Source organism: Mobula hypostoma, chromosome 3, assembly GCF_963921235.1.
Source record: "Mobula hypostoma chromosome 3, sMobHyp1.1, whole genome shotgun sequence".
Classification (NCBI taxonomy): Eukaryota; Metazoa; Chordata; class Chondrichthyes; order Myliobatiformes; family Myliobatidae; genus Mobula; species Mobula hypostoma.
Genome location: NC_086099.1, coordinates 88,838,228 through 88,864,323, shown reverse-complemented (window position 1 = coordinate 88,864,323; position 26,096 = coordinate 88,838,228). Strand labels below are relative to the sequence as shown.

Below are 26,096 nucleotides of genomic sequence, written 5' to 3'. Positions count from 1 at the left end.
GGAGCCACACTAGAAGAAACAGCATACTCCCAATGGCGTGCATCTGGCAAGCATGGGCAGCTCTCCAACCTTCAGAAGTTGTGCCCTGCAGTCAATAGTTCCTTTGATAAAAGTTTTACCTCTGACTTTGCAAGTGCTGTGGTATCTCCATTTAGTATTTAATATGTAGAATGCAATTCTCAGAGATAAATTACTTTTAAAGTATGTTCTGCTGTAAAGATTTATTCAAAGAAAAATAATATTCAAGTCATCTATTACAAGCCAGAGGGGACAACTGACAATGCTGTTAATATTCAGCAGACATATTAACTGAGAAACGGCTGATTTTTTCATATGGATATGCCTTTTTGGAGTTGAAAAGGGAAGGATAATCAAGGTTATTAATGGAACAGGAAAGAAATAGAATATGAACAATTCCACCAATAAGCAGTAGAATACCCAAACAGTTTTCCTGAAACTGCAGAAGTTAATGGAGTCCAGTGAAGATGTTATTAGAGAGTCAAGTAAACAGCAACAAAACAGTGAATATTAACAAGACAATATACAAGCAAGGAAATCTGTTGGAAAAGCTCGAAAGCTCCCCAGTTCTCTAAAATTGAAACCAACTAAAGACCAATACTTCATTGTTGTAAGAATACATAAGTATCAAAATTTGTTGCTCAAACTAAATGCCAATGGAGACTTAATGGGGTGAACGCCCTCATTTCTCATCTGACGGTGCTTCGAACAAGGAACACCATTTAACTAGGCACATAAGTCAAGGAAAAAATCCATTTGTTAGAAACAGATCATATATGTATTTGTTGTGGACATTCAAATTGAGAAAGTTGTTCTTTTAATCATGGGAGTAAAAGGTATCCTTTTCTAAATGCAGTAACATGTGAACCATGGTATATTTTACCACTGAGCAGTATCAGGGAGGAAGAGTTAGAAATACTTGAGGACATCATAAAGCTCTTAGCAACCAATAAAGTATTTTTGAAGTGTATTCATCATAATAAGGTAGGAAACACAGTATTCATGTGATCCACAGCAAAATCATGAGTTAGACAGCATTAATGAGCAAAGAATATGTCTTTGTATTTTGACTGAGGGATAAATATTAACCAGGGCTCCATCCCCTACTCTCCTTCAAACTAATGCCAGGCAAATTCAGTGTGTCAGGATAATGATACTGGAGGCACATTCCTACATCCTGTCTAAACTTCGCCAGGTTATTGGCAGAAACAATGTAAATGAAATCCAACCGAATAAAAATATCTTATGCACACTTCACCTCCCTGAACAGACCACATTGCCCAGAAGGTCTTGAGGCTAGGGCTGACGTGTGTGGAAACTCCTCAAATGTTCCTGCTCTTTTCAAAGGCGATGAATCCAAGTTGGGAAAATCATGACAGAAATATTCTACCATCTTTTTACTTTTTTTATTGTTGGAAACCCAGCAGACATCTTTCACACAGCAAGTTGCCATAAACAGACGTGACATTTATTAAGATGTAAATAGGGACAGGGAATCAGGATAGCATTGAAATTTTGCCTACTCCTGGGAGATTGGTAGGCTGCCCTGTTCAACATTGAGTTTGAAGAACATCATCAGTAACAGTGTTACATGTTCCCACTGGAATGTTATCCTAGCATTTGAACTTACAACCTACTGACTCAGAAGTTCTAGTGTTATCAAATGACCAACAGCTGGATTCTTTGAACAGAGAGATTATTCTAACTATGCCAAGTGACAAGAAAGGTGGAAAAGAACATTAGTTTTACAAGAGAGTTTCCAAAGGCAGAGTGGAACAGAAACAGCGCTTCGTCATTTTACTCACCTCCCTATCACCTCCCCCTGGGTCTCCTGCTTTTTCCTTTCTCCTATGGTCCACTCTCTTCTCCTATCAGCTTCCTTCCTCTCCAGCCCTTTACCTTTCCTACCCACTTGACTTCAGCTATCACCAACAAGAGAAAATCTGCAGATGCTGGAAATCCAGGCAACACACACAAAATGCTGGAGGAACTCAGCAGGCCAGGCAGCATCTATGGAAAAGAGTACAGTCAACGTTTTGGGTCAAGATCCTTCAACAGGACCTGAAACGTCAACTGTATTTTTCCCATAGATGCTGCTTGGCCTACTGAGTTCCTCCAGAATTTTGTGTGCGTTCCTAACTATTGTATGCCTCTATTACTATAACTCGAGTCCTTAAGTCCCGGCAACATCCTTGTAGTTTTTCTCCATACTCCTTCAATCTTGATATCCTCTCTGTTGATAAGGTGACCAGAACTGCACAAAATACTCCAAGTTTGACCTCACCAAACATCTTATAGAGGTTCAACATGTCATCCCAACTCCAGCGCTCTATGCCATAACTTACGAAGGCCAATAAACCAAAAGCTCTCTTTGTGACCCCATTTACCTGTGATGCCACGTTCAAGAAATCATGGATCTGCATTCCCAGATCACTTTGTTCTATCACACACCTCAGTGTCCTACCATTCTCTGTGTAAGTCTTATCTTGTTCGGTCCTCCCCACGTGCAGTACCTCAGACTTGTCTGCATTAAATTCCATTGGCATTTTTCAGCCCATTTTCTCATCTGATCCAGATCACATTACAAGCGTTGATAGCCTTCCTCACTATCCCCCAATCAATGAGTATAATAATGTGTGATTACTTAAAAATTAAGGGATTGTTGACATTAAGTGTATGGTTTAGTTGTTGGAGCAGTAATGGAAAGAACATGATGCTTCAAAAAATTTAATTCAGTTAAAACAATAATTTTGAATATTAAATGTAAATATCTGTGAAAAAGGTGTCCTCAAGGCTGGAAATGAGCATACTGATTCATAAATAATTCCCCAACCATTCCAGCTACATTCCAGTATGATTGGTTCTAAACATTGGCCCAAAATAGCATCTCTCTTCAAGGGATAGATTGCCACTAGGACTACAAGAAATGGTATAACAATATCTGAATGGTTTGTAGACATCCTGCAAAAGGATTTTAAAAACTAACCACAGGAACAATTGGGGTGAGTTTTCTAACCCGTGGCAGTCGGTTCCAAAGGGAACTGCTGAGCTTCAACCATTGAAATGAAGGAAGGTGTGGATTTTAACCACAGCAGAGCCTGGTCTTCATGGGACTTTCCCAGCATTATGATGTAGAATGTATCTCTGATCCTTTGCCAGGGTTGATCAGGTCTATGAGAGAATATCCTTCCACTTCAGCCTGCAGAATGGGAAAGGCACATAATTTGATCAAAGCGTTATTAGTTTTAATAATGTTTGAGTGTCTCAATGTGTTGTAATGTTTTGATTTTTTTTGTTAATTATTTAGTTCTACATTATTAATTTCATATTTTTCTGAATGTCAGTGATGTTTAAAAAGGTTAAGAATACTTAAAGACATCGGCAAAGGCAATACTCCAGCATACCTTTATGTTTTGGCAAATCTTTTCGGTACGGAGTCTCAATAAGCCAACCTGGTGCTGATTCATCATCTGACTTAAAGTTGCAAGGTCAGTAATATCAGACATCTGTTTCAACCATGTGAATGCAGAGGGGTACTCCAGGTTCAGCAAAGTCCAGTGGCCTGACTTCACTCTATATGGAACATCATAAAGATGACTACAGTTTGCTTCCCTCTATGCAATTGTGAATGTATCTGTATTTACTCCATGAAAGCTTCAGCACCTTTCATTAAATGTGTTGTTTCATAAGACATAGGAGCAATTAGGCCATTCAGCCCATTGAGTCTGCTCCGTCATTCCATCATGGCCGATCCTGGATCCCATTCAACCCCATACACCTCCTTTCTCGCCATATCTTTTGATGCCCTGACCGATCAGGAAACAATCAACTTCCACCTTAAATAAATGCATGGACTTGGCCTCCACCGCAGTCTAGGGCAGAGCATTCCAGCAGTTTAACTAATCTCTGGCTAAAAAAATTCCTTCTTACCTCTGTTCTAATTTTGAGGCCATGCCCTCTAGTTCTGGATTACCATGCCCTTCCCTCCAACCACAGGAAACATCTTCTCCACATCCATTGTATCTAGTCCTTTCAACATTTGGTAGGTTTTTCTATGGATGAGTTTGCTGAACATTATGCAAAAATACAATCACTTAACTCTGAAACCAACTGTTTTCCACACTCAGTCATGCTGCCATATATCTACATGAGAAGATGTCCATGTAAAATTTCTGTTGTAATATTAAATTAAAATGAATAAATATTTCCAGACATTTAACAGTATGTTCCAATCATGTTTCCTAATGAATTAGCTGGGGAGAGAAAAAAAACTAAACTCTCTACATAATAGAAGGTTCCATACTGACACATCTGTTAAACAAAATCTCTTTTGTTCTGAATTAGCACTGCAGGAGCACTGAGAGAAAAAAATTGGGGTTACTTATAGAAACATGTGGAAAGTCTCATCACAAGTTTGAAGTGACAGTCTGTACAAGTACAATCTTCTGATGAATTTGCAGATCAGTTTAAGGCAAATAACTCTGGCTTTCAGGGTCTACATGAATTCTATAAGGAGAAAAATGAAATTGCGTTAGGCTGTTTAAGACTTTTCCCAGGCTGGCTTGATTGTGAATCTGACACTTGGCTGAGTTCAACTGAATAATGGAAACACCACAATATTCAGAGCCACAGTTAATGACATGATATTTCCTGTAAACCTTAGAACTGACTGTCAAGTAAAGCACAAGTGGTTAGTCTGTTGTCTGAAGTTAATATTTTTTGGCAATTAAGTTTTGCTGGGGTTTTTTTTGGTTCATTGTTGCCCTCAGGATAAATGTGAATTCATAAACCCATGAATGAGTGCTAGCTTTTGGGTTGTCACCATTGAGTTTTATAGTTTTATTCTGAAGTTTTGCAAGAAATCCTTAGACTTCTGTCAGCCTTTGGCAGTTTATCCTGGGGTTCACAACCTGGGGTTCACAGACCCCTTGTTTAATAGTAGAGATTTGTAACATAAAAAAAGGTTGGGAATCTCTTGGTACCCAGTCAAAAGCTGGGTGTGAGCTCCAGAATTTCATGCTTTGATTACAGAACTCTGCCAACCCTGACATGGAGAAATTGTCCCTGATCTCTGTGTCCCACAGACTAGGACACAAAAAGAGACTCGGATCATTCCTGATCTATTGTCAGGACTACTATTGGAAGGTCAGATATGGACATATGGACAGGAAAATTCATGGGGAGGCTTTGGGAAAAGGGAAGGGCAGGAAATTCAAACAGGAAAGCTGAAATGGAATGCTAAATTTCAGAGAATGAGTTATCATGATGTACAGAGTCTGAAAGAGGAGAGGAGGGAGGATATGTTGGTGAGAAACTTGGTGCAGGGTTTGAGAGGTTGATGGTGCAAAAATTGCAGTCATGAGATAATTAAAGAAGGTGCTAGAGGATTTGATGATGATCGTCAAATGTGTGAAGGAGAAAGTAAAAGAAACAGCTGTATGTATCTGTTTCATCAACGCTCACACAATCACTGTTGCTCAAGAACAGTTCATTGTAGAAATATGATGGGGCAGAGAGTCTACATTAATGGTGAGGCACTGTGCTACAAATCATTTTCATTCAGGTATCAACTTACAGCAAGCTTGATGATGGTAAGAGCATAATCCAGTAATGAAACATTCTCCTGAAAGATGGAGGTCACCATTTATTGTAAGTCTGGTGGCTGAGATCAAGTAAGCAGTGATGGTTGAGACATCAAGTACAGGAGGGCAGCTGGCAAGGGGTGTCTAATGCACTCATCAATTTCAATCAATTACAAACAGCTTTGTCACATTTCTCTGCTCCTGATAGAGAAGTGGAAATGAGCAAAGGCACAGCTTGAGCTATCACTCTAATAGGTGGGTACTTCATAATGCAGCTGACTCTAATGATCATCATTGCTGATGCAAATAACACTAAAAGCTTTGTTCCTGCTTTACTCATTCAGAAGCACTTCCTAATTGAGCATCCCATAATATTAGGTCCATAAATGGTTAAGCATTGTAAAATGCCAAGGGTGCAAATTGTTTACTTTATGGCCTCCTCCGGTGTAATTCAATGTTAATTGTGTGTCACAAGCTTTAACAGGTTCTGAACTACAGCGTTTGTGTAATCAGTGGCAACTCTATTGCAGGCTGCAACTTTCACATTAGTTTCTCATGAAATCATTTGTATGGCCTTTCAGACACTTACCATGGTCTGCACAAAGTCCTCCTGGGCACTCCATGTCCTTGACATGCAAACTGAGGTGCTGAGAACCTAAACTCGCTTAGAATATAGAACATAGAATAGTACAGCACAGTACAGGCCCTTCGACCCACAATGTTGTGCTGACCCCCAAACCCTGCCTCCCATATAAGCCCCCACCATAAATTCCTCCGTATACCTGTCTAGTAGTCTCTTAAACTTCACTAGTGTATCTGCCTCCACCACTGACTCAGGCAGTGCATTCCACGCACCAACCACTCTCTGAGTAAAAACCTTCCTCTAATATCCCCCTTGAACTTCCCACCCCTTAAAGTCATGTCCTCTTGTATTGAGCAGTGGTGCCCTGGGGAAGAGGTGCTGGCTATCCACTCTATATATTCCTCTTATTATCTTGTACACCTCTATCATGTCTCCTCTCATCCTCCTTCTCTCCAAAGAGTAAAGCCCTAGCTCCCTTAATCTCTGATCATAATGCATACTTTCCAAACCAGGCAGCATCCTGGTAAATCTCCTCTGTACCCTTTCCAATGCTTCCACATCCTTCCTATAGTGAGGTGACCAGAAATGGACACAGTACTCCAAGTGTGGCCTAACCAGAGTTTTATAGAGCTGCATCATTACATCGCGACTCTTAAACTCTATCCCTTGGCTTATGAAACCTAACACCCCATAAGCTTTCTTAATTACCCTATCCACCTGTGAGGCAACTTTCAGGGATCTGTGGACATGTACCCTGAGATCCCTCTGCTCCTCCACACTACCAAGTATCCTGCCATTTACTTTGTACTCTGCCTTGGAGTTTGTCCTTCCAAAGTGTACCACCTCACACTTCTCCAGGTTGAACTCCATCTGCCACTTCTCAGCCCACTTCTGCATCCTATCAATGTCTCTCTGCAATCTTTGACAATCCTCTACACTATCTACAACACCACCAACCTTTGTGTCGTCTGCAAACTTGCCAACCCACCCTTCTACCCCAACATCCAGGTCGTTAATGAAAATCGCGAAAAGTAGAGGTCCCAGAACAGATCCTTGTGGGACACCACTAGTCACAACCCTCCACTCTGAATGTACTCCCTCCACCACCCTCTGCCTTCTGCAGGCAAGCCAATTCTGAATCCACCAGGCCAAACTTCCCTGGATCCCATGCCTTCTAACTTTCTGAATAAGCCTACCGTGTGGAACCTTGTCAAATGCCTTACTAAAATCCATATAGATCACATCCACTGCACTACCCTCATCTATATGCCTGGTCACCTCCTCAAAGAACTCTATCGGGCTTGTTAGATATGATTTGCCCTTCACAAAGCCATGCTGACTGTCCCTGATCAGACCATGATTCTCTAAATGCCTATAGATCCTATCTGTAAGAATCTTTTCCAACAGCTTTCCCACCACAGACGTGAGGCTCACTGGTCTATAATTACCCGGACTATCCCTACTACCTTTTTTGAACAAGGGGACAACATTTGCCTCCCTCCAATCCTCCAGTACCATTCCTGTCGACAACGAGGACATAAAGATCCTATCCAGAGGCTCAGCAATCTCTTCGCTCGCCTCGTGGAGCAGCCTGGGGAATATTCCTTCAGGCCCTGGGGACTTATCTGTCCTAATGTATTTTAACAACTCCAACACCTCCCCTCCCTTAATATCAACATGCTCCAGAACATCAACCTCACTCATATTGTCCTCACCATCATCAAGTTCCCTCTCATTGGTGAATACCGAAGAGAAGTATTCATTGAGGACCTCGCTCACTTCCACAGCCTCCAGGCATATCTTCCCACCTTTATCTCTAATCGGTCCTACCTTCACTCCTGTCATCCTTTTTTCCTTCACATAATTGAAGAATGTCTTGGGGTTTTCCTTTACCCTACTTGCCAAGGCCTTCTCATGCCCCCGTCTTGCTCTTCTCAGCCCCTTCTTAAGCTCCTTTCTTGCTTCCCTATATTCCTCAATAGACCCATCTGATCCTTGCTTCCTAAACCTCATGTATGCTGCCTTCTTCCACCTGACTAGATTTTCCACATCACTTGTCACCCATAGTTCCTTCACCCTACCATTCTTTATCTTCCTCACCGGGACAAATTTATCCCTAACATCCTGCAAGAGATCTCTAAACATCGACACATGTCTATAGTACATTTCCATACAAAAACATCATCCCAATTCACACCCGCAAGTTCTAGCCTTATAGCCTCATAATTTGCCTTTCCCCAGTTAAAAATTTTCCTGTCCTCTCTGATTCTATCCTTTTCCATGATAATGCTAAAGGCCAGGGAGCGGTGGTTACTGTCCCCCAGATGCTCACCCACTGAGAGATCTGTGACCTGACCCGGTTCATTACCCAGTACTAGATCTAGTATGGCATTCCCCCTGGTCGGCCTGTCCACATACTGTGACAGGAATCCGTCCTGGACACACTTAACAAACTCTGCCCCATCTAAACCTTTGGAACTAATCAGGTGCCAATCAATATTAGGGAAGTTAAAGTCACCCATGATAACAACCCTGTTATTTTTGCACCTTTCCAAAATCTGCCTCCCAATCTGCTCCTCTGTATCTCTGCTGATACCAGGGGGCCAATAGAATACTCCCAATAGAGTAACTGCTCCCTTCCTGTTCCTGACTTCCACCCATATTGACTCAAAAGAGGATCCTGCTACATTACCCACCCTTTCTGCAGCTGTAATAGTATCCCTGACCAGTAATGCCACTCCTCCTCCCCTTTTTCCGCCCTCTCTATCCCTTTTAAAGCACTGAAATCCAGGAATATTGAGTATCCATTCCTGCCCTGGTGCCAGCCAAGTCTCTGTAATGGCCACTACATCATAATTCCATGTATGTATCCAAGCTCTCAGTTCATCACCTTTGTTCCTGATGCTTCTTGCATTGAGGTACACACATTTCAGCCCTTCTCCCTTACTGTCTTTACACCGTTTATTCTGCTTCTCTTTCCTCAAAGCCTCTCTGTATGTTAGATCTGGCTTTACTCAATGCACTTCTTTCACTGCTCTATCGCTCTGGGTCCCATCCCCCTCGCAAATTAGTTTAAACCCTCCCAAACCATGCTAGCAAACCTACCTGCAAGGATATTGCTCCCCCTCGAGATCAGGTGCAACCCATCCAATCTGTACAGGCCCCACCTTCCCCAGAAGAGATCCCAATGATCTAAAAATCTAAAACCCTGCTCCCTGAACCAACTCCTCAGCCACGCATTCAACTGCCATCTCCTCCAATTCTTACCATCACTGTCACGTAGCGCTGGCAGCAATCCTGAGAACGCCACCCTTGAGGTCCTAAGGTCACTTGTGCCTGATAACTCACACATGGCTGGCCCTTGGCAGGCTCTTGGCTCATGACCTCTCTTGTAGAAGAAGACCATTGCAGTATGTATGAAGGCTGCTTCAGCATGAGCTGAGGAGCCTGGACATCCAGCGCTAGGAGGTGGCTATATAGAGCCTCTTTTACTTACTAAACCACCCCTGTTTTTGAATCTCCTCAGGTTCGCAAGCTTGTCATTAATGCAGGCATGACAATCACAGTCTGTAACACATTTACCACTCCTCAAAAAGACTAATTGGGGCATGTCCCACTTTACAGTCTGGTCTCTGGGTCATTGTGGGATATTAATATCAGCTATGAAAGACTATGGCTATGAAATTTGTTTAAGGTTCTCATTTCTGTAAGAAATATGTTGCAAGACTTATTATATCATGATTTTGTAGCAAATTTTAAAAAAAACAATTTATGAAGAACTTTTAAGGATAAGAATTTATTTGGACTCCATGTGTCTCATGCCTTTTTAGAGGTTAGGAACCCACTGAATTCAGATATTTTATAGACATGATAACCCACACCAGCTGACACCTAACCCTTTTCAATTCTTCTCCTCTATGACCAGTGACCCAAACCCACCTGCAACAGTACAGCAAATCTAATTGTAAGATACAGGTTTCCCCCGCTATCCGAAGGTAGACCGTTCCTATGAAACAGTTCGTAAGCCGGAATGTCGTAAAGTGAATAAGCAATTACCATTTATTAATATGGGAAAAATTTTTGAGCGTTCCCAGACCCAAAAAATAACCTACAAAATCATGCCAAATAACACATAAAACCTAAAATAACAGTAAGATATAGTAAAAGTAGGAATGATACACAGCCTATATAAAGTAGAAATAATTTTCTGCAGCACTGCCTAGCACAGCGAAAATCTCGCAGAAGCACTCTTGGCAGAAACACTCTCTCCAATAACCTTTAAGTTATGACACTGCCAAATCATACCAAATAACACATAAAAATACACAGTCTATATGAAGTAGAAGTAATGTATGTACGGTGTAGTTTCACTTACCAGAATCAGGAAGAATCCAATAAATTGCAGTTTCGTCACAGTTAAACACTTGCTTATACGAATAACCACCTGACGCAATCGGCCATCGCCTCTGATCTGGGCCAACATTTACGTGCCAGGCAGCACCTAATTAATTAGCTTGTTTATTTCGGCTCTTTTCTTAAAGATGTGTTGGGTGCGTTCCAACACTTTTATCACCATCGTCCAGTGCTTTCTGTTTCAGCTGATTAAAAAGACTGACTGGTTTCTCCTAAAGCAAAGGAAAACTTAACGGAACACCACGCTTTGTACACCCATCAATCCACTCAAGCAATAGACTTTCTATCTTATCCATTATTGGATGCTGACTAAGAGATACCACTTTGCTACGAACAGAACCAACAGTATCATCGGCAGCTTTCAAAATTCTTTCTCTCTGCGTATAAATAGTGCGAATGTTGGACGCGGGCAAGTTCAACGCGCAGACAATGTCCTTACTTCGTTCACCACAATCAAAACGCTTAATTATGTTTAGTTTTACGCTAAGTGTAACACTCTTACGAGCTCTTTTAGGCTTTTCCGATACCTTAGAACTCACCTTGCTAACGGATGCACAAAATAATCAATGCTGGCTAGAATGCAGTTCTGGGGGAGGAGCTTGGGTGTTCAGGCGCATGCTGCCTTTTTTCGTAACAGTGAAAGCACTTTCTGTTAGTGAAAACAGGTAACTAATGTAGGTCTTTCATAACAGCGAGGTGTCGTAAAGCGAATGTTCGCAAAACGGGGGCCACCTGTAATTTAGTTGTAGTGATCCCTTAGGAAGGCACTTGTCTGGTTTCCACACATTGCCCATTTAGCAAGGTTTACCCAATGGCAAAGAATTTATCGAATCATTCATCTTCATCATCTACTTTGGGCATAGAGACCAAATAAATATGCATCTTTTCCAGATCCGGACTAGACAATTAGAGGCCTCCTTGTGCTTATTGCTGGATATTAAATTGCATTACATTGATAATGCTGGATATCTGAAATGAACGCAGAATGCCTTGAAGATTCTCAGAAATTAGGACCTCACCTATGAAGAGAGAAGCAGTTAATATTTCAAATCCTGCTTCTCTCTTCACATGTACCTGAATAGCTTCAGCATTTTCTCTCGTATTTTTTGATGGTATAAGGCCCAGCAAGATGTTCTCATTTTTTGTTGAACTCGTTTTAGTGCACTGCAGAGGATATGCATGAAATGGAGAGAAATTTCAAAAAGAAAGGAAATTTTCCTCAAGTAGTGTGCAGAAATCATCTATTTACACTAATTCTGCATTTGTCCCATTTTTATATTCTCCCACATTCTCATTTCTACCCCTCTCCCCCACTGTTTCTATCACTCATCTACTCACAATGAACAATTTAGAGCAGCTGATTAACCTCTCACTCTTGTATGAACTTGCAATGAGAGATGAAGCTAGAGCAGCTGGTGGAAGTCCACACTGGTCATGCAAACTCCATGTAGAAAGCACCAAAGATCAGGATTGTACCCAGGTCTCTGAAGTTGTGATGCTTGGTTCTGTCAGCTCCACCACAGTGTCACCAAAATGGCTTCCTTCCATTCCACTTTAAATTTTATTCCTTTGAATTCTGCGGTCAATGTCGAAGCAATAGTGCTCGTGGTCAATTATTCTCAAAGCCGTCCACAGTCTCTTCACAGAATATTTGCTGAAAATATGCAGTACTTAGACTGCCACCACAGTTTGGCTTGTCTGAGGGGAATCTGGCACCAGTGTGACTCAGTGTATCTTCAGTCAACTGAAGAAATCTCAAAGAGTCAAACGAAGTTGAAGTGTAAATTACACCATTCAATTCAATGCAAAATTAGAAGGTGAAAAAAGAGAGAGGTAGAGACATTAACTGCAACAAGGGTTAAATGGAACAGAAAGAAATGTAAGAAAAACATAGAATGTATAACATAGACATCTATAGCACATTACAGGCTCTTCAGCCCACAATGCGCTGCTGGCCATGTAACCTACTCTAGAAACTGTCTGGAATTTCCCTAGCGCATAGCCCTCTACTTTTCGAAGCTCCATGTACCTATCTAATAGTCTCTTAAAAGACTCTATTATATTGGAGCCAAGGCAGTTTTTACCACTCGGGGTAAAAGAGAGGCAGGACTGCTCAGGCACGTGACGTCAGCCAGCAGAGCGCGAAATGTTTAAAAAGAAGACCGCCATATCCAGTGGGCAGCGGAGTGAGAGGCAGCAGAGTAATAGGGCTTTGGCTCAACAGGCTTAGGTGGTTACAAGACGAGTCGAGGTAGGTTTACTAGTATTATTTGCAGAAAGGAGAAAGTATGTGTGTGAGGCCAGTTTTATAGACAACAGACAATAGACAATAGGTGCAAGAATACGCCATTCAGCCCTTCGAGCCAGCACTGCCTTCTGAGGCAGAACATTCCACAGGACCACAACCCTCTGTGTGAAAAAGTTTTTCCTCTACTCCATTCTAAATGGTCTACCTCTTATTCTTAAACTGTGGCCTCTGGTTCTGGACTCCCCCTACATCGGAAACATGTTTCCTGCCTCTAGCGTATCCAATCCCTTAATAACCTTATATGTTTCAATCAGAACCTCTCTCATCCTTCTAAGTGCCAGTGTATGCAACCTCAGTCGCTCCAATCTTTCAACATATGACATTCCCGCCATCCCAGGAATTAACCTCATGAACTTACGCTGCACTCCCTCAATAGCTAGAATGTCCTTCCTCAAATTTGGAGACCAAAACTGTACACAATACTCGCGGTGTGGTCTCACCAGGGCCCTGTACAACTGCAGAAGGACCTCTTTGCTCCTATACTCAACTCCCCTTGTTATGAAGGCCAACATGCCGTTAGCTTTCTTCACTGCCTGCTGTACCTGCGTGCTTACTTTCAGTGACTGATGAACAAGGACACCAAGATCTCGTTGTACTTCCCCTTTTCCTAACTTGACATCATTCAGATAGTAATCTGCCTTCCTGTTCTTACCACCAAAGTGGATAACCTCACATTTATCCACATTAAACTGCATCTGCCCACTCACCCAACCTGTCCAAGTCACCCTGCATTCTTATAACATCCTCCTCACATTTTACACTCCCACCTAGCTTTGTGTCATCTGCAAATTTGCTAATGTTACTTTTAATCCCTTCACCTAAATCATTAATGTATTTTGTAAATAGCTGCGGTCCCAGCACCAAGCCTTGCAGTACCCCACTATTCACTGCCTGCCATTCCGAAAAGGACCCATTAATCCCTACTCTTTGTTTCCGGTCTGCCAACCAATTTTCTATCCATGTCAGTACCCTACCCCCAATACCATTTGCTCTAATTTTGCACACTAACCTCCTATGTGGGACCTTATCAAAGGCTTTCTGAAAGTCCAGGTACACTACATCTACTGGCTTTCCTATGTCCATTTTCATAGTTACATCCTCAAAAAATTCCAGAAGATTAGTCAAGCATGATTTCCCCTTCATAAATCCATGCTGACTTGGACCTATCCTGCTACTGCTATCCAAATATGCCACTATTTCATCTTTTATAATTGACTCCAGCATCTTCCCCACCACTGATATTAGACTAACTGGTCTATAATTGCTTGTTTTCTCTCTCCCTCCTTTCTTAAAAAGTGGGATAACATTAGCTACCCTTCAATCCACAGGAACTGATCCTGAAACTATAGAACATTGGAAAATGTTTACCAATGCGTCTACGATTTCTAGAGCCACCTCCTTAAGTACCCTGGGATGCAGATCATCAGTACCTGGGGATTTATCAGCCGTCAGACCCATCAGTTTATCCAAAACCATTTTCTGCCTGATGCGAATTTCCTTCAGTTCCTCTGTTACCTTAGGTCCTCTGGCCACTATTACATCTGGGAGATTGTTTGTGTCTTCCCTAGTGAAGACAGATCCAGAGTACCTGTTCAGCTCATCTGCCATTTCCTTGATCCCCATAATAATTTCACCAGTTTCTGTCTTCGAGGGCCCAACTTTGGTCTTAACTAATTTTTTTCCTCTTCACATACCTAAAGAAGCTTTTACAATCCTCCTTTATATTCTTGGCTAGCTTACCTTCGTACCTCATCTTTTCCCCCCTTATTGCCTTTTTAGTTATCTTCTGTTGCTCCTTAAAATTTTCCCAATCCTCTGGCTTCCCACTCATCCTTGCTATGTTATACTTCCTGTCTTTTATTTTTATACTGTCCTTGACTTCCCTCGTCATTCACAGTCACCCCTTACACCCCTTAGAATCTTTCTTCCTGTTTGGAATGAACTGATCCTGCACCTTCTGTATTATTCCCAGAAATACCTGCCATTGTTGTTCCACTGTCATCCCTGCTAGGGTATCTTACCAGTCAACTTTGGCCATCTCCTCCCTCACGGGTCCATAGTCCCCTTTGTTCAACTGTAATACTAACACTTCCAATCTTCCCTTCTCCCTCTCAAATTGTAGATTAAAACTTATCATATTATGGTCACTACCTCCTAATGGCTCCTTTACATCGAGTTCCCTTATCAAATCTGGCTCATTACACAACACTAAATCCAGAATTGCCTTATCCCTGGTAGGCTCTGATACAAGCTGCTCTAAGAATCCATCTCTGAGGCATTCCACAAACTCCCTTTCTTGGGGTCCTGTACCAGCCTGATTTTCCCAGTCTACCTGCATGTTAAAATCCCCCATAACAACCGTAGAATTACTTCTGCGACACGCCAATTTTAACTCTTGATTTAACTTCCACCCTATATCCAGGCTACTGTTTGAGGGCCTGTCGGTAACTCCCATTAGGGTCTTTTTGTTCTTACAGTTTCTCAGTTCTATCCATACTGACTCTACATCTCCAGATTCTATGTCCCCCCTCGCAAGTGACTGAATTTCATTCCTCACCAGCAGAGACACCCCACCCCCTCTGCCAACCTGTCTGTCCTTTCGATAGGATGTATACCCCTGAATATTCATTTCCCAGCCCTGCTCCTCTTGCAGCCATGTCTCTGTTATTCCCACAACATCATACTTGCCAAGTTCCAACTGAGCCTCAAACTCATCCACTTTATTTCTTATACTCCGTGCATTCATATATAATACTTTTAATCCTTTTAAAGTAATACTTTTACTCCCCTCACCTCTCACATCAATTCCTATTGCACTTGGCCATATTCTCCGATCCCTTCCTGAGCTTTCTGCCCCCTTAATTCTGTTGTCTTTCTTAACTTTTCTTATTCTCTCATTCCCTTTAATTCCACCCTTATAGTTCCAGTTCATCCCCTCCCCCCACGACTTAGTTTAAACACACCCGTGTAGCAGTGGCAAACCTGCCTGCCAGAATGCTGGTCCCCCGTCTGTTAAGATGCAACCCGTCCCTTCTGTACAAATCATCCTTACCCCAAAACAGATCCCAGTGGTCCAAGAATCTAAATCCCTGCTTCCCGCACCAGCTCCTCAGCCACACATTCAGATCCCCTATCTCCCTGTTCCTGCCCTCACCAGTACGAGGAACTGGAAGCAAACCAGAGATAACCACCCTATAGGTCCTGCTTTTCAGCCTTCTTCTGAGTTCTCTGAAGTGACGCCGTAAAATGTCTCTCCTCTTCTTCCTGACGTCGTTTGTGCCGACATGCACCACCACCTCCGGCTGATTACCTTCTCCCTTGAGGATGCCTTGCAATTGATCTGTGACGTCCTGGATCCTGGCACCAGGGAGGCAACACATCATCCTTAAATCCCGCCTGTTGCCGCAGAAACCCCTTTCTGTACCTCTCACTATGGAGTCCCTACTACCACGGCTCTGCCTGACGTCTGTCTCCCCGAGTTTGCTGGCGCCAATTTTTGACTCGCATACCCATCCGCCTCTCCGACTGGCACTGTCTTCTGTCCCGACAGCTTCCAAGAGGGTGAACCTGTTTTCAAGAGGCACATCCCCTGGGGTCTCCTGTACTCCAAGCATCCATCCCTTCCTCATCGTTGCCCCACTTCTCTCTTCCAGTATCTTCAGTGTAACGATCTCACTGCAGGTCCTGTCCAGAAAAATCTCTGTTTCTCGGATGAACCTGAGGTCATCCAGTTGCCTCTCCAGTGCCTCAACACGGTCCTTGAGGAGCTGAACCTGGACACACTTTCCACATTTGTAGCAGCCAGAGGCACCATCAACGTCCCTGACCTCCCACATCATGCAAGATCACACTGAATCGGTTGACCTGTCATTTCTTCGCCACTTCTCACCCTCTCCAACTGTGGCGTAGTATCCTCCCTCAGCCTCTTCGCCGAAGACTCTCGAGACAAAGACTCGTGCTTTTCTCACAAGGCACTTCCCTCAACAAGGCCACTCCCCTAGAGCAAACCTTGATTATATTGGCTGATATTTTGACTAACTCGTTTCACTTGTCGCACCTCGGCCGACCTCGAACGTTTGTGTTGCCGGGTGGTCTTGACCGGGTTTTAAATCAACCGCTCCTTCTCAGACAATGCCCTCACTCCTCCTTCAATTATCACACCTCGGCTGACCTGAAACGTTTTTCTGTGCTTGGTGTTAGATGTGAGAGGTCCTGAAGTCTCCCAGTCTCCCAGATGGCCATATCTGCACCTGGTGTGTCGAGCTGCAGCTCCTGAGAGACCGAGTTAGGGGACTAGAGATGTAGCTCGATGACCTTTGTCTGGTCAGGGAGAGTGAGGAGGTGATAGAAAGGAGTTATAGGCAGGTGGTCACACCGGGGCCACGGGAGACAGACCAGTGGGTCACAGTCAGGAGGGTAAAGGGGAAGAGTCAGGTACTAGAGAGTACCCCTGTGGCTGTCCCCTTAACAATAAGTACTCCTGTTTGAGTACTGTTGGAGGGGGACAGCCTACCGGAGGGAAGCGACAGTGGCAGTGCCTCTGGCACAGAGTCTCGCCCTGTGGCTCAGAAGGGTAGGGAAAGAAAGAGGAAGGCAGTAGTGATAGAGGAGTCTATAGTTAGGGGGTCAGACAGGCAATTCTGTGGACGCAGGAAAGAAACTCGGATGGCAGTTTGCCTGCCAGGTGCCAGGGTCCAGGATGTTTCAGGTCCTGTCCAAGATATCCTGCAAAGGGAGGGAGAACAGCCAGAGATCGAGTACATATTGGTACCAATAACACATGTAGGAAAAGGGAAGAGATCCTGAAAAGAGAGTACAGGAAGTTAGGAAGGAAGTTGAGAAGCAAAACCGCAAAGGTAGTAATTTCGGGATTACTGCCTGTGCCACGCGACAGTGAGAATAGAAATAGAATGAGGTGGAGGACAAATGCGTGGCTGATAGATTGGAGTAGGAGTCAGGGATTCAGATTTCTGGATCATTGGGACCTCTTTTGGGGCAGGTGTGACCTGTACAAAAAGGACAGGTTGCACTTGAATCCCAGGGGGACCAATATCCTGGCGGGGAGGTTTGCTAAGGCTACTGGGGAGAGCTTAAACTAGAATTGCTGGGGGTGGGAACGGAACTGAAGAGACTAGGGGAGAGGAGGTTGGCTCACAAATAGAGAAAGCTTGTAGACAGTGCGAGAGGGAGGATAGACAAATGATAGAGAAGGGATGCTCTCAGACTGAAGGTTTGAGATGCATCTATTTAAACGCAAGGAGTGTTGTGAACAATGTGGATGAGCTTAGAGCGTGGATCAATACTTGGAGATATGATGCGGTGGCCATTACAGAGAGTTCGATAGCTCGGGGACAGGAATGGTTACTTCAAGTGCTGGGTTTTAGATGTTTCAGAAAAGACAGGGAGGGAGGCAAAAGTGGTGGGGGCGTGGCACTGTTGATCAGAGATAGTGTCATGGCTGCGGAAAAGGTGGACGCCATGGAGGGATTGTCTATGGAGTCTCTGTGGGTGGAGGTTACGAAGAGGAAGGGGTCAATAACCCTACTGGGTGTTTTTTATAGACAACCCAATAGTAACAGGGATATCGAGGAGCAGATAGGGAAACAGATCCAGGAAAGGTGTAATAATAACAGAGTTGATGTAGTGGGAGATTTTAATTTCCCAAATATCGATTGGTATCTCCCGAGAGCAAGGGGTTTAGATGAGGTGGAGTTTGCTAGGTGTGTTCAGGAAGGTTTCTTGATACAATATGTAGATAAGCCTACAAGAGGAGAGGCTGAACTTGAGTTGGTATTGGGAAATGAACCTGATCAGTTGTCAGATCTCTCAGTGGGAGAGCATTTTGGAGATAGTGATCATAATTCTATCCCTTTTACAATAGCATTGGAAGGAGATAGGAACAGACAAGTTAGAAAAGCGTTTAATCAGAGTAAGGAAAATTATGAGGCTATCAGGCAGGAAATTGGAAGCTTAAATTGGAAACAGATGTTCTCAAGGAAAAGTACGGAAGAAATGTGGAAAATGTTCAGGGGATAGTTGTATGGAGTTCTACACAGGTACATTCCAATGAGACAGGGAAGTTATAGTAGGGTGAAGGAACCGTGGTGTACAAAGGCTGTAATAAATCTAGTCAAGAAGAAAAGAAAAGCTTACAAAAGGTTCAGAGAGCTAGGTAATATTAGAGATCGAGAAGATTATAAGGCTAATAGGAAGGAGCTTAAGAAGGAAATAAGGAGAGCCAGAAGGGGCCATGAGAAGGCTTTTTGTGGGCAGGATTAAGGGAAACCCCAAAGCATTCTACAAGTATGTGAAGAATAAGAGGATAAGACATGAAAGAATAGGACCTATCAAGTGTGACAGTGGGGAAGTATATATTGAACGAGAGGAGATAGCAGAGGTATTAAATGAATACTTTACTTCAGTATCTGCTGTGGAAAAGGATCTCGGTGATTGTAGTAATGACTTGCAGCAGACTGAAAAGCTTGAGAATGTAGATATTAGGAAAGAGGATGTGCCGGAGCTTTTGGAAAGCATCAAGTTGGATGGGTTGACGAGACTGGATGAGATGTACCCCAGGCTACTGTGGGAGGCGAGACAGGAGATTGCTGGGCCTCTGGCAATGATCTTTGCATCATCAATGGGGATGGGAGAGGTTCCAGAGGATTGGAGGGTTGCAGATGTTGTTCCTTTATTCAACAAAGGGAGGAGAGATAGCCCAGGAAATTATAGACCAGTGGGTCTTACCTCAGTGGTTGGTAAGTTGATGGAGAAGATCCTGAGAGGCAGGACTTATGAACACTTAGAGAGGTATAATATGATTAGGAATAGTCAGCATGGCTTTGTCAAAGGCAGGTCATGCCTTATGAGCCTGATTTAATTTTTTGAGGATGTTACTAAACACATTGATGAAGGAAGAGCAGTAGATGTAGTGTATATGGATTTTAGCAAGGCATTTGATAAGGTACCCCATGCAAGGCTTATTGAGAAAGTAAGGAGGCATGGGATCTAAGCGAACATTGCTTTGTGGATCCAGAACTGGCTTGCCCACAGGAGGCAAAGAGTGGTTGTAGACGGTCATGTTCTGCATGGAGGTCGGTCACCAGTGGAGTGCCTCAGGGATCTGTTCTGGGACCCTTACTCTTAGTGATTTTTATAAATGACCTAGATGAGGAAGTGGAGGGATGGGTTAGTAAGTTTTCTGATGACACAAAGGTTGGGGGCTGTTGTGGATAGTGTGGAGGGCTGTCAGAGGTTTCAGCGGGACATTGACAAGATGCAAAACTGGGCTGAGAAGTAGCAGATGGAGTTCAACCCAGATAAGTGTGAATTGGTTCATTTTGGTAGGTCAAGTATGATGGCAGAATATAGTATTAATAGTAAGACTCTTGGCAGTGTGGAGGATCAGAGGGATCTTGGGGTCCAAGTCCATAAGAGACTCAAAGCAGCTACACAGGTTGACTCTGTGGTTAAGAAGTTGTACGGTACATTGGTCTTCATCAATTGTGGAATTGAATTTAGGAGCCAAGAGGTAATGTTGCCGCTATATAGGACCCTGGTCAGACCCCACTTGGAGTTCTGTGCTCAGTTCTGGCCGCCTCACTACAGGAAGGATGTGGAAGCCGTAGAAACGGTGCAGAGAAGATTTACAAGGACATTGCCTGCATTGGAGAGCGTGCCTTATGAAAATAGGTTGAGTGAACTCTATCTTTTCTCCTTGGAGCGACGGAGGATAAGAAGTGACCTGATAGAGGTGTATAAGATGATGAGAGGCATTGATCATGTGGATAGTCAGAGGCTTTTTCCCAGGGCTGAAATGGTTGCCATAAGAGGACACAGGTTTAAGGTGCTGGGGAATAGGCACAGAGGAGATGTCAGGGGTAAGATTTTTACTCCGAGAGTGGTGTGTGTGTGTGTGGAATGGGCTGCCGGCAATGGTGGTGGAGGTGGATATGATAGGGTCCTTTAAGAGACTTTTGGATAGGTACATGGAGCTTAGAAAAATAGAGGGCTATCGGTAAGCCTAGTAATTTCTAAGGTAGGGACATGTTTGGCACAACTTTGTGGGCTGAATGGCCTGAATTGTGCTATAGCTTTTCCATGTTTCTATGGTTCTATCCACCTCTACCACCTTTATTGGCAGTGCATTTCATGCACCCACCAATCTCTGTGTGAAAAACTTACCCCTGACATCATGTTAGCCATTTCAACCCTAGGAAAAAGCCTCTGACTATCCACACGATCAATGCCTCTCATCATCTTGTACACCTCTATCAAGTCACCTCTCATCCTCCGTTGCTCCAAGGAGAAAAGACCTAGTTCACATTGTACTGTATCGTAAGACCTTCTGTTAATCTTTAAGTTTGTCAAAATCAGCAATTGAAGATTAATTTTCAGTGCTGGAAAGATTGTTTGGAAATCATTATGTGAATTAGTTGAAAATTTCTTCATACAATGTCAAGAAGTTAGTGCAGTTCGAAACAGGCTTATCTAGAGTAGACACGCACAAAATGCTGGAGGAATTCAGTAGGTCAGGCAGCATCTATAGAAAAGAGTAAACAGTCAATGTTTTAGGCTGAAACCCATATTTAGGTCTGGAAAGCAAGGGGAAAAAGCTTGAATAAAAATGTGGGACGTGGGTGAAGCATCTAGCTGGGAGGTAATCGGTGAAGCCAGGTGAGTGAGAAAGGTCAAGCGCTGGAGAAGAAAGAATCTGCTAGGAAAGGAGAGTGGACCATAGGAGAAAGGGTATGAGAAGGGGACCCAAGGGGAAGTAATAGGCAGGTGAGAAGAAGTGAAAGGTTAGAGTGGGGAACAGAGGAAGTGGGGCAGTGAAATTTGTTTCCTGGAAGGAGAAACTGATATTCATACCATCACGTTGGAGGGTACCCAGACAGAATATAAGGTGTTGGTCCTCCATCCTGAGGATGGCCTGGTCTTGGCACAAGAGGAATCCATGGATCGACACATTGGAATGGGGATCAACTATATCTGGGTTGGGTCTTGAGGCAGTGATCATAATATGATAGAATTCACCCTGCAGTTTGGGAGGAGAAAGCTAAAGTCAGATGTTTCAGTATTACAGCAGAGTAAATGGAATTGCAGAGGCATGAGAGAGGAGCTGGCCAAAGTTGATAGAAAGGGATGATGGCAGAGCAGCAATGTCATGAGATTCTAGGAGTAGTTCAGAAGGTGTAAGAGAGATACATCTCAAAGTAGAAGAAGTATTCTAAAGACAGGATGATACAACCTTGGCTGACAAGGGAAATCAAAGCCAACATAAAAGCGAAAGTGAGGGCATATAATAGAGCAAAAATTAATGGGAAGTTGGAGGATTGGGAAGCTTTTAAAAGCCAACAGAAGGCAACTAAAAAGCCATGAAGAGCAAAAAGATGAAAAATGAAGATAAGCTATCCAATAATATCAAAGAGGATACAAAGTTTCTTCAGATATATAAAGAGTAAAAGAGAATTGAGTGTAGATATTGGAGTGCTGGAAAATGATGCTGGAGGTGTAGTAATGTGGGACAAGGAACGGGTGGACAAACTAAATAAGCATTTTGCATCAGTCTTCACTTTGGAAGATACTAGGAGTATGCTGGAAGTACAAGACTGTCGGGGATCAAAAGTGAGTGTAGTTGCTATTACTAGGTAGAAGGTGCTTGGGAAGCTGAAAGATCTGAAGGTAGATAAGTCGCCCAGACCAGATGGACTGCACTCCAGGGTTCTGAAAGAAGTAGCTGAAGAGATTGTGGAGGCATTAGCAATGATCTTTCAAGGACCACTAGATTCTGGAATGGTTCCAGATAACTGGAAAATTGCATATGTCACCCCACTCTTCAAGAATCAAGGAAGGCAAAAGAAAGGAAATTATAAGCCAACACACACAAAATGCTGGAGGAACTCAGCAGACCAGGCACCATCTATATGAAAAAGTACAGTCGACGTTTCAGGCCGAAACCCTTCATCAGGACTAGAGAAAAAAAGAGGAGTAGATTTGAAAGGTGGAGGGAGGGGAGTAAGAAACATCAGGCAATAGGTAAAACTTGCGGGGGGGCAGCAAAGAGCTAGGAAGTTGATTGGTGAAAGACACAGAAGGTCAGGGAAGAAAGGAAAAAAAGGGGGGGAGGAGCACCAGAGGGAGTTGATGGGCGGGCAAGGAGATAGCACGAGAGAGGGACAAGCGGATGGGAAATGGTAAAGGGGGGAGGCATTACTGGAAGTTTGAGAAATCGATGTTCATGCCATCAGGTTAGAGGCTACCCAAACTGACTATAAGGTGTCGTTCCTCTGTGTTGTTCCTCCAAACTAAACGTGGCCTTATCCTAACAGTGGAGGAGGCCATGGATGTACATATTGGAATGGGAATGGGAAGTGGAATTAAAATGGATGGCCACTGGGAGATCCTGCCGGTTCTGGCAGATGGAGTGTAGATGCTCAGTGAGACCCGACGTAAATTGGGAGACCGCTTCGCCAAGCATCTACGTTCCGTCTGCCAGAACAAGCTCTGGGTTTGTACTCACTGGAATTTAGAAGAATGAGGGGGGATCTCATTGAAACCTAATGAATGTTGAACAGCCTAGGTAGAATGGATGTGGAGAGGATGTTTCCTATAGCGGGGGAGTCTAGGACCAGAGGGAGTAACCTCAGAATAGACGGATGTCTATTTAGAACTGAGATGAGGAGGAATTTCTTTAGTCAGAGGCTGATAGATTCTTGATAAGTCAGGACTTGAAAAATTATGGGGAGAAGGCAAGAGATTGGGGTTGAGAGGGAAATGGATCAGCCATGATCGATTGGTGGAGTGGTCCTGATGGGCCAAATGGCCTAATTCTGCTCCTCAGTTTTATGGTCTTGCAGACTTAAACATCCACATTTTCTTAAAAAGTAAAGAGCACACAAAGAAATAAAAAAGATGAACTAATTTTCATCTTCAGATATAAAATGATTTGCAGCTATAAACAGAATTAGTAAAATCATAGGAATAAATTATTTGAAGCCTTAATGTAGTAATTGTATTCCAAGTCCAAGACCAGGTCTAGAACATTATCTATTTACACAATTCAGGGAGATGATCTTCTCCAGCTGATCGTTGTAGTAACTTTATGATCAAGCACATAACTAACATGCATCTGCCCCAGAAAGAAAATCTATCCATGACTAATTCAGCCATTATTAACAATTATTTTAATTTCCCATGGTCTAAATTAAACAACAGATTCCCGGAAACTTTTACCATTTTTATCAATATTCACCCTGTGATAAAAATGTGTAATTGAAATTAGTTCTCCCTGTTCTTCATCGTGCACAGCTGCCAAGATATCCCAGTGTATTGGTCGTGCCACTAAATAAATAAGAAATATGAATATTTCTTTCATGAAACTAATGATTGGAAATGCAGATCAAATTCCAACAGATGAAAAGTGCCTGGATATCATAATGATTGTATAGATTCACAGATTATTGGATAGATGAATAGTGACTGCATTTAGTATTGTGAAATATTAATAAGGGGCTCCAGCTGCCAAAATGACATGCTGGTAACCAAAGTAGTCCAAATATTTGGACAAAAGCTACTTCATTTAAGTAAATATTTGGATTTCTTAAGAATTCTAGTTGACAGTGTATTTGGATTCTCTACTTCACTGCAGTCAGTATAAACTAGAGCAGATAATATCTTGCAAAGAAATTTACATTCTTGGAACAGTATCCTAATATGAAAGATTTTTTGTTTAGCTCTGTGGCTAAAATTACACAGTCCTGTGGTAGATCAAAGAATTTAGAGTGGGGATCAAATGGAAGCCTATATCAGTGCAGCTGTATAATTGCTGAACAATATCACTAGTCAAGAAGGAAGAGGGAAAACAGAATACAGACCAGTTAAGCTGATGTAAAAAGCAGGAGAAGTGCTGAAATCCATTATTAATGATGTGATAACAGGGTGTGTAGAAAGTAAAAGTGGGATTGGGCAAGACCAACATGGATTTGTGAAACTGAAATCATGTTCGAAAATTCCATTTATTTATGCTGTAACTTCTCAATTTGTAACCAGCAGATTAGACAAAGGCAAATCAACTGATACTATATTTGGACTAACAGAAGGACACTTACAAGATGCACCAAAAAGATCACTAAACAAAATTAAAGCATATGATTGTAATGTTATTTTGGCAAGGATTGAGTATTAATTAATGGACAGAAAATAGAGATTAAGTAATAATTGGTGGCCATGCACAATCCTGATTTGATGGAGACAGACGTGAGAAGCACAGAGGAACATCTGGAGAAACTTCTGAAATGCCTGCTTCGCTGCCACTGCTACTGTGCGATTGAGAATCTCCGGAGTGGAAGGCCCCAAATCCTCAGCTTTGCCTGTTGCCTGTTGCTGGGGCCGGGGTTGAAGCGCTCGGCAGAGATGGTGCTCGGTGCTCGGTATCGGAGGGCCAGTCAGAGGCTCGAAGTTTTTGGACGGACTCAAGAGTCGGCTGTGGTCGGGTGCTCCCAGGGTGCTGCATCGGCAAGTTTGCGGCACTGGAGGTTCATGGCAAGAGGAGAGTTTCTCCTCCTTCTACCATCTGCGTGAGATGATGGGACTTTCAAGAGACTTAGAGACTTTTTTTTCCCGTGTCCATGGTCTGTTCTTTATCAAATTACGGTATTGCTTTGCACTGTTGTAACTATATGTTATAATTATGTGGTTTTTGTCAGTTTTTTTAGTCTTGGTTTGTCTTGTGTTTCTGTGATATTATTTTGGAGGAACATTGTATCATTTCTTAATGCATGCATTACTAAATGACAATAAAAGAGGACTGCGTGTCCTCATAATTTAATCTTATCTAATTGTCCATCTTGAGGCTGAGAAGATATACTGTTTAGAAGGGATCAGAACTGGGATCCCAGCTGTTCACTAGGTACAGTAATGACTTCAACGAGGGGATCACTATAATTATCCAACTTTACTGACACTGCAAATCATTGTGGCAATGTAGTTGTGATGTGGATGTAGAGAGTCTGCAGTGGGGTTAGATCAGCTAAGGGGTCAAGTGACCAAGTGATCAGCCTCATTTGGCCTCTCCAACTAAGTGAGGAGGCCAGAAAACTTCAGATACAGGTCATCTTGAGTAGAAAAAATAAGCATTTTTAAAGGGAGGAGAGAGTGAAGAGTATTAGTGTTGCAAGGAACCAATGTGCACTAG

At 42.9% G+C, this 26,096-nt stretch overlaps 1 protein-coding gene across 1 annotated transcript in view; it reads left to right on the top strand.

Moving 5' to 3' along the window:
* LOC134343462 (complement C1q tumor necrosis factor-related protein 7) overlaps positions 1–26,096 on the top strand; it is an 88,059-nt gene that overhangs the window by 5,745 nt on the left and 56,218 nt on the right. Inside the window, exon 2 of the mRNA XM_063042177.1 lies at positions 3,363–3,506. The gene's annotated coding sequence lies outside the window, so the exon portion shown is untranslated. The remainder of the gene's footprint in view (positions 1–3,362; positions 3,507–26,096) is intronic.